The sequence below is a fragment of the Miscanthus floridulus genome, chromosome 10 (assembly GCF_019320115.1).
Source record: "Miscanthus floridulus cultivar M001 chromosome 10, ASM1932011v1, whole genome shotgun sequence".
NCBI classification, from domain to species: Eukaryota; Viridiplantae; Streptophyta; class Magnoliopsida; order Poales; family Poaceae; genus Miscanthus; species Miscanthus floridulus.
Genome location: NC_089589.1, coordinates 99,267,886 through 99,276,917, shown reverse-complemented (window position 1 = coordinate 99,276,917; position 9,032 = coordinate 99,267,886). Strand labels below are relative to the sequence as shown.

The 9,032-nt window shown below is 48.4% G+C and overlaps 1 pseudogene; it reads left to right on the top strand.

Moving 5' to 3' along the window:
- Nucleotides 1-3,540: 3,540 nt before the first annotated feature.
- Nucleotides 3,541-8,693, top strand: LOC136489127 (myb-related protein Pp1-like; annotated as a pseudogene).
- Nucleotides 8,694-9,032: the final 339 nt, after the last annotated feature.

Here is a 9,032-nt window from a genome sequence, read left to right as displayed (position 1 = left end):
GTTCCATGACTAGGGTTATGAAATTTGGGATATTGTGAATGTGTCTTTGTGTTCAGTGTTAGTATTAGATGCGTACATTACGTTTAGGATATACTCTGCCTGTGTATTCGACGTAAATCATGTGTTGCATGAACCTAGGTAGTTGATACATGAAGGATTTGTATAGGTTTGTGTGTTGCCTTTGTTATCATCACTTTGAAGGTTGTGATATGTTATAGTATAGTAGTGAATGCACAAGATTTGATTTGGAAATATGCAGTTGATGTAGGTGTTGATGTGTTGCTTCTTATTTTGTAGATGGATCGTTTAGTGCGATTGTTTCATGGTGGCAAAGTTAAAGGAAATGGGGAGTTTCAAAGCACGAACGAACAACTTTAGTTCTTTAGAACACCTCCTAGTTTTGATGCTTTGCTTACCCAATGCCGGGAGAAATTTGGGTGGCCAATAAGTTTGAAAGGTCGATTTCACTGTGGGAAGGAAAGAGCACACTATGTGTTAATGGCTTTGTCATGTGAGGAAGAATGGAAGAACTACAAAAAAAATTGTGAAGAGTAGTAGTGTTAGGTGCTTGGAAGTTGTTGTGTTTGGATGATAATGTGGATGTCGAGCCTATAGAGAACCTTACCCAAGATGTAGCGTTGTAATCGGTTATTGTTAGGGAAGTTGATAGGTCCTTTGAACTCGGTGCCTTGAAGTTGCACCTGCCGCGCTCGTGCGACCAAAGGGGTCAGTTTTGCTTATTCTTTTTGGTTGCGGTTATTATTAAAATATTGATTAAAAGAGCATTACAAATAAAAAACCTTTGCTAGGTAGAACTAGTGCCGCAACATTCGGGGTCCCGGAACTTGCTCCTACCATGACAGTTCAAACTACTACCAACAATGGCATAATAAGTCACTTTGCTGGTGATGCAAACAAATTTCAACTCTCTAGTACGTTTACAAGAAAACCAACAAGCAAATTTGGGACAAGGCTGGGCCACACCTCTTGCAGGTTGCATGGTGTGTGTTAACCCCTAAATTTAGCTATACTTGACTAGGCATAATATAATTGAAGCCTCCCATTTCAAAAAAAAAAGATAAATCCTTTGGTGTAGTGGTGTAGAGACAAAGGCTTATGGCAACTTTTGGAGATAAATGTAGCAGCTACACAGCCAACTACACCAAACTTTACATTTCCAAGATCAAGTAGATTTTAGGAGCTCAATGAAAGCTTTGATCGATGGTGCTCCTTAACAATCTATACATATATGTGTAGTAATTGCTTCTGTCTAACTTCAGTATATGGAAGCATTCAAACTACTTGAACCAATGATTGCATTCTAATATTGCAAAGTACAGTTCTTTTTTTTTTCTGTTTCTTCACTTCATATCTTGATAATGTCACGATGAATACTTAGTTTTGAGCATAGTAATCAAAATTTCATTTAGATTTTTATTGCAACTGGCCCAATCAGAAAGCAAGGCGCGGCAATTAAAGAGGCAGTTTTTTTTTCACCAAAATCTCTTTTCCTATAAATTATAAAGGATATAAAGAGTCTCTTCAAGTTACTCTTAGAATACCAGCCTCTGTTAATAGCTATTTTTAGAGGCAGATATCTTAAAGAGTCTGTCTCTATTAACAGATTTATAAGGGTGCATGTAAATAGTCGACTAACATTGGTGTGACCTCCTTAGGATGCCTGGCTTTCTATAAATGATTACCATTGGTGGGCGTTTGTCTGGAGCCTGTCTCACTGTTTTCAAAGGCCCAAAAATATTAACTTTTATTAATCAAGTGGACATGTCTCCTAAAACCCTTTTTATATTAGTCCCTTCAAAACCCCGGGTCACTCAAAAAAAAACTTGTAACCAGTCCGCGGCGCCTTGGGAAACTCGAGGTGGGTTCACGGCGGCGGGGGTTTTTCCTTGTGATCTTGATCTTTCTCTCCTCCGATCATCCTCTGATCGTCCTATCTGGCATCCGGATTTCCCTAATCTGGTTCCGTAGCCCTAGGTTTTCCTAGACTCTTTCAAACCCTGCTAACCTGTGAGCCCTAGTCATCAAAGTCGGTGCATTCCTAGGTGTTTTTCTCGCTAGATAGCGGATCGGGAGATCGGAGGTCTAGAGGAGGAAGCTGATTCCTTGAACGCGGGATTGCGTGGACAATCCCACAAGCAACAATGAAGACCGGCATGTGGAACTACCGCCTACCGGGGTCTGGGCAACCGCCCGACAGTTCGGGGCCTCCTCGGCTTCCAAAAGGCTGAGGAGGTGGATGTGCTCTTCTTGTCCGAGACAAAAAATGGATGACAAGGGCATGAGAAGATTCAAGCGCTTGCTGGGAATGGGAAACATTGTGGTGGGGGACTCGGTTGGAAAAGAGGGGAATTGCAGTGTTATGGAGGAGGGGGATCGATGTCAGTTTGAAGAGTCGTTCAAAGTTGCACATTGATATTGATCTCAAAGGCCCATGTGGGAGGCTTTGGAGATTTACAGGGGTATATGGTGAGTCCCAAAGTGACCAAAAATTTCGCACATGGGATACTTTGAAAGGTTTGGCTGAGCCGGATGGGGGTCCTTCGTTGTGTGCCGGGGATTTCAATGACATCCTGTTCAACCATGAGAAGGAGGGAGGAAGAGCACGACCACAGTCGTGTATGGATCGGTTCCGAGAAGCTTTGGAAGCATGTGATTTGCAGGATCTGGGATTTTTGGGAGATGTGTTTACATGGAGCAATCATAATCATCGTGTTGAGGGTTATATCCGTGAATGGCATGATAGAGCTATTGCTAATCCCGAATGGTGAGCTTTGTTTCTGGCAGTGAGAGTATTTAATGGCGATCCTCGGCATTTCGATCACCGGCCTGTCATCATTACGATGGAGAGGGAAAGACAGGCCCATGGGGGAAGAGTGGGCGGGGGTTTAAAGTTTGAAGCTTGTTGGATAGAAGAGGAGGATTATAAGAAGGTCTTGGAGGAAGCATGGGCGCAGGTCATGGTGTCCCCGAATGCAAAGATGATGGAGGCAGTGAAGGGGGCGGCGGAGAGCTTAACCTCTTGGAGCACAAACATTTTGGGTGATTTGGAGAAAAGGATTAAGAAGGTGAAAAAGGAGTTGGAGAGATGCTGCAGGTCTGGTATTAGTGGGGAGATGGTAGGAAAGGAGGAGGTGCTGCGTTTCGAGCTAGACCGACTAGAAAAACAGCTCGATATATATTGGAGACAGAGGGACCATGTTAAATGGTTAGAGAAAGGTGACCAAAACACGAGCTTCTTCCATGTTTCGTGTTCAGAGAGAAGGCAGTATAATAGGGTGGGGCGTTTGAAGGAGGGAGGTGGCTGGGAGGGGTCAGAGGAGGGGAAGAGGGTGATTGTCACTCATTCTTTTACAAATCTTTTCAGGAGCTCCAATGCAGGAGGGGCGACCGAGCAGCTGCTGGGGACTGTCGTCCCTAAAGTGACCAGCGAGATGAATGATTTGCTTAGCCGATAATTTACTAGAGAAGAGGTGAAAAAAGCTCTGGATAGTATCGGCGACTTGAAGGCTCCAGGACCTGATGGTATGCCATCAGCTTTTTATAAGAGCTGCTGGGATTTATTGGGAGAGAAGTTTACAGATGAAGTACTTGGCGTTTTGGCGGGTGGTGATATTCCAGAGGGATGGAACGATACTACAATTGCACTCTTCCCAAAAGTCCAGGTACCGGAACAGGTGAAGGATCTCCGCCCTATACGTCTTTGCAACGTGATGTACAAGGTGGTGTCGAAAGTGCTTGCAAATAGGCTCAAGATTGTTCTCCCAAATATGATTTCCCCTTCTCAGAGTGCTTTTGTTCCCAGTAGATCGATCTCGGATAACACTTTGATTGCTTATGAAATATTGCATTATATGCGTAATATAAGAAGGGGAAAATTTGGATATGCGGCAATCATGCTTGACATGAGTAAGGCCTATGATAGAGTTGAGTGGGCTTTTATGAAGGACATGATGACCAAGCTGGGGTTGGTCAAGCATAAAGTGAAGGTTAATGGCTGTCTCACTAATGAAATTATTCCATAAAGAGGGCTTAGACAGGGGGACCCACTATCACCCTATTTGTTTTTTATGTGCGCTGAAGGATTTTCGGCTCTCTTACAAAAGGCAGAGACGATGGATGGCGAGATTGGAGGAGTGAAAATCTGTCATGGTGCTCCAAGCATTTCTCACCTGCTGTTTGCCGACCCACGACTCCTTGATTCTAGTTCATGCAAACGGGGAGGATGCAGCAAATTTACAGGATATCTTGGATTTGTATGCGGAGTGTTCAGGCCAGCTGATTAACAAGGACAAATCAGCCATCATGTTCACCAAAAATACAAAAAATACAAGTAAGGCAGTGATGATGCAGCAAATGGGGATTGCTCGGGAATCTTTGAACGAGAGATATTTGGGCTTGCCAGTACATGTGGGCAATAACAAGAGGTGCAAGTTTTCAGTTATTTAAAGGAAAGGGTTTGGCAGAGAATCCAATGGTGGAAGGAGAAACTTCTCTCTAATGCTGGAAAGGAGATAATGATTAAAGTTGTGGCACAAGCAATACCTACGTATGCTATGGGGTGTTTTGATATTACCAAAGAAGTCTGCGATCAAATCAGTAGACAAATTTGTAGATATTGGTGGAGCATCAATGGAAAAGAGAATAAAATGCATTGGTTATCTTGGGAGAAGCTCAAAAGACCAAAGAAGCAAGGAGGAGTCGGGTTCAGGGATGCTCATGCTTTCAACGTGGCTATGCTAGCAAAACAGAGCTGGAGGTTGCTACAAAAGCCAGATTCATTATGTGCTACAATTCTCAAAGCGAAATATTATAGAACTGGTGATCTCCTACAAGCCAAACCAAAGGAGGGAATGCCATATACATGGAGGAGCATTTTAAAAGGACTTGAGCTATTGAAAAGAAATTATTTGGAGAGTTGGGAATGGTGGGAAAATTCAAATGTGGGAAGACCCATGGCTGCCTCGAGGGTTCACCCGTAGGCCGATCACCAAAAGGCGCGGTACTCTGCTGTCGAGAGTAGTGGAATTGATACATCCGGCCACAGGACAGTGGGATGAGGAACTAATTCAAGAGATATTTTGGCCTGAAGATGTGCCAGTGACCTTAGCTTTGCCTGTGCACATAGACATGGAGGATATCCTGGCATGGCACTTTGATCCCATAGGTCTCTTTTCAGTTAAGTGTGCACACGGGCTGTTCTATGATGATCTCCAATTGAATAGTGTGGTCGGGTCCGGAGCTGTCAGTGCTGGTGTTGTGGTCGAGGAAGAAAGGCTTTGGGAGTACTTATGGAAGTTGGACGTCCCAAACAGACTGAAACATTTTATTTAGAGACTTGCCTATAAGTCACTAGCCACGCGAACAAATTTGGAGAGGCGAGGTATGAAAGTTGGTCTGCGGTGTGTGATCTGCAATCGCGTTGGAGAAGATGGAGGCCACCTGTTTTTTGGGTGCAAGGCAGTGAAGGAGGTCTGGAGATGCGCCGGGCGGGAACATATGCGTGTCCGGTTGGCAGAATGTCATGTTGCTCTGGAACAAATTGATTCTAGCAACGAAGGGAGATGCCCAGTTGCAGTCCTTATTTCTAATGAATAATTGGTGGCATGAAAGGAATGCAATCAGGGAGGAGAGCAGAGGCGATCGGCAGAATACTTAGCCTGTGCTGGAAACAAACTTTTTCTTTTCTCGAACGTGCCATAGGCACGGTATTCATTAAGCAGAAGTAGAGTTTTACAAATTAAAGTTGGGACGGTAATTTTTTATTACCGAGCCAAAGACTGACAGAGATCACACAGTTGTGATTTACAGGGAAAAAAAAAACTTAGCGACCAAGTGAAGGAGCTACAGCCCCATGTAAGCAAGCTACAGCCCCATGTAGTTTTCACGCTTAATTCATCGTCTATGTTATAATTTTTTAAATTAACTAAAGTACTTTTGTGAAATAAAAGTCATTTTTCTAGAGACTCCCTATTTTTATACAAGTGGATTAAATTTTGGCAACGCCCTCGAAGTGGAAGTCTGAAATTAAATGTGGACCGGGCTTTCAGAGAAGCTAATAAAAATGGAGGGTGGGGATATGTAATACGAGATGATGGCGGCCGAGTTATCCAGTCCGGGTTTGGACGTCAACGTTTTGCTTGCAACCTTTTGCATATGGATCTCCGTGCATGTGAAGAGAGACTGAAAGCAGCGAGGGATTTGGGATGTGGTAATATCATTGTTGAAACTGATGCTGTGCAGGCAGTACAAGCGCTGATGAGCGATGATTTCAGATTGTCCCTGGTGGGTGGCGTGGTGCATGAGATAAAGGAGTTGCTAGCTGAAAACTTTATGTCTCCTCAACTGAGATATGTGCCTAGGGATTGTAATCGAGTAGCGCATGAGTTAGCTTCTTTAGGAAGCATGAGTATTGAGGAAATGTCCTTGGTAATGGTCGCAGTGCCAGATTGTATTATGTACTCGGTGTCAAGCGATTCAGCTAACATGGTTGGTTAATGGAATTTCGAATTCCCCTAAAAATCCTTTTTATAGTACTGTACCATAGCTAGTTTAAAGGAGGAAAAAACCCCACGGCTTGCAAAGGCAGCCCATCGCTGCATTCTGCGTCAAGCTCTCCCCTCCTGCTGCATGGAACTGTGCCTCTATGATTAGGGCCCTGTTTGGCACAGTTTCAACAGTTTCATGAACTGTTGTAAGCTTCTTTTTTTTTTTGTGCTCTCACAAATGTATGGAGTGAGATAAAGCTAAAAAAAACGGCTTCACAGGCGCTGTTGTCAGGCCGGAGCGCAAGCGGCGCCGCCACGGAGCCAGGCGCAGGCTCCGCAGCGGCAGACGCGAGGGGCGCGGCTGGTCGAGCAGCTAGGAGGGGCGCGAGCTGCTGGGAGGGTGCCGCTGCTGGCCGTGAGTATAATAGGAGTAGTAGAGTTGAATATCTACAAAATTGTTCATCTTTTGCCTGTCCAACGCGGTACCTACTGCTGAGCTTGCGTGAGTTGATCCATCAATGCATAGGCATCATCTCGGGAAAAAAGCGTGAGAAAGCTGGGCCACGGGAGGCTCTTCCCCGACATTTGCTTTCTTTTTTCCCTTATGATTCGGCATTGAAGCTTGCCATTCAATGATTCAATGAGGAGCCAGGCGTCTTGTCAAAACAAATGAGATTCGGCATTGAAGCTTGCCATTCAATGATTCAATGAGGAGCCAGGCGTCTTGTCAAAACAAATGAGAAGCCCGGCCCGTCGCTGTGGACCAAGGTCCATGACATTTGAGAGGGTTAAGTAGATTTTGTGTATAAATGAGAGCGTGAAACTCGTAGACCCAGAGTCTCTTGCCATTTTGTTTTGACTCATAGCTCCGGTCATCTCTGCATCGTATCTGCACCAGGCCATGCACTCGTTACTCAGCCTGTTTGGTTCGTTTACGTGAGAGAGAAGTACTGCTGGCTGATTCGCGTAAATAGTAGCCATCTGAGGGGGCTGGCCAGCCAGCCCAGCCAGACCCAGCCCAGCGATCAGGCTGATTGCCTCGCACGCCCCCACGGTGGTTTACGCCGCCGATGCAGATTTGTCAACGCGCGCGCGATTGCTGATATTTTTTTTTCATGGCGTCCGCCGTGCTTGCAGGTGGTCGGCGATCGCGATGCACCTCCCGAAGCGCACCGACAACGAGATCAAGAACTAATGGAACACGCACCTCAAGAAGCGGCTGGACAAGATGGGCATCGATCCCGTCACGCACAAGCTGCGCTTCGACGATGCGCTCGGGACAGGCGGAGGAGCGCCCGGCGGTGGTGCCGCGGGCGCGCAGCACGCCGAGGCCCACAAGGCGCAGTGGGAGAGCGCGAGGCTCGAGGCCGAGGCGCGTCTGGCACGCGAACGCGAGGTCAGGCCCCTGCGCGCGCTCGCAGCCTCCGCCTCCGCGTCCGCGTCCGTCTCGGCGGCGCTACAGATGCCCGGACCCGCCGCGGCGCACCGGCTCGATGACTTGCCGGCGTGCACGTTGAGCTTCTCCGAGAGCGCGGCGCAGGCCTCGGTCCTAGAGGAGGTCCGCGCCGCGATTGCGCCTGTGCGCGCCACCATGCCGCAGCCCATGCAGGCGCATGAGGAGGCACGCAAGGATCATCTTCAGCAGCAGTGGGGAGATCACATTGTCGATGTCGCTGACGCAGACATCGCCACGGCAGCGTTCATGGCCTCCGCCTCCGCATCCGTCTCCGCACCGCCGCAGATGCCCGGACCCGCTCGGCCTACCGGTTCGGCTCGCCGACGTCCACGTTGAGCTTCTCCGAGAGCGCGGTGCTGGCCTCGGTCCTGGAGGAGCTCCACGCCGCGGTTGTGGCCAGCGCGATCCGCCATGCCGCAGCTCATGCAGGCGCATGAGGAGGCGCGCAAGGATCATCTTCAGCAGTAGTGGGGAGATCACGTTGAAGCAGACATCGCCGCGGCGGCATTCGCGGCCTCTACCTCTGCGTCCGTCTTGGCTCCACCGCAGATGCCCGGACCCGCTGCGGCGCACGGCTTGACTTGCCGACGTCCACGTTGCGCTTCTCCGAGAGCGCGGCGCAGGCCTCGGTCCTGGAGGAGCTCTGCGCCGCGGTTGCGGCCGCACGCGCCGCCATGCCGCAGCCCATGCGGCCGCACGAGGAGGCGCGCAAGGATCATCTTCAGCAGTAGCGGGGAGATCACGTTGTCGATGTCGCTGACGCAGACATCGCCGCCTCCACCTCAGCGTCCGTCTCGGCGCCGACATCCATGTTAAGCTTCTCCTAGAGCGCGGCGCAGGCCGCCGTCCTGGAGGAGCTCCGCGCCGCGGTTGCGGCCGCACGCGCCACCATGCCGCCAGAGCCCATGCAGGCGCATGAGTGTTGGCTCACACGATCACCGGCTCAGGTGAGTGAACCACTCACCAGTCTTGCCGAGCACCCACTAGTGTTGCCGAGCACCCACTAGCCGTGCCGACCACGAACAAGCGTTGTCCATCCCCACACACTATGGCTGGAGCTAGAAGAAGAA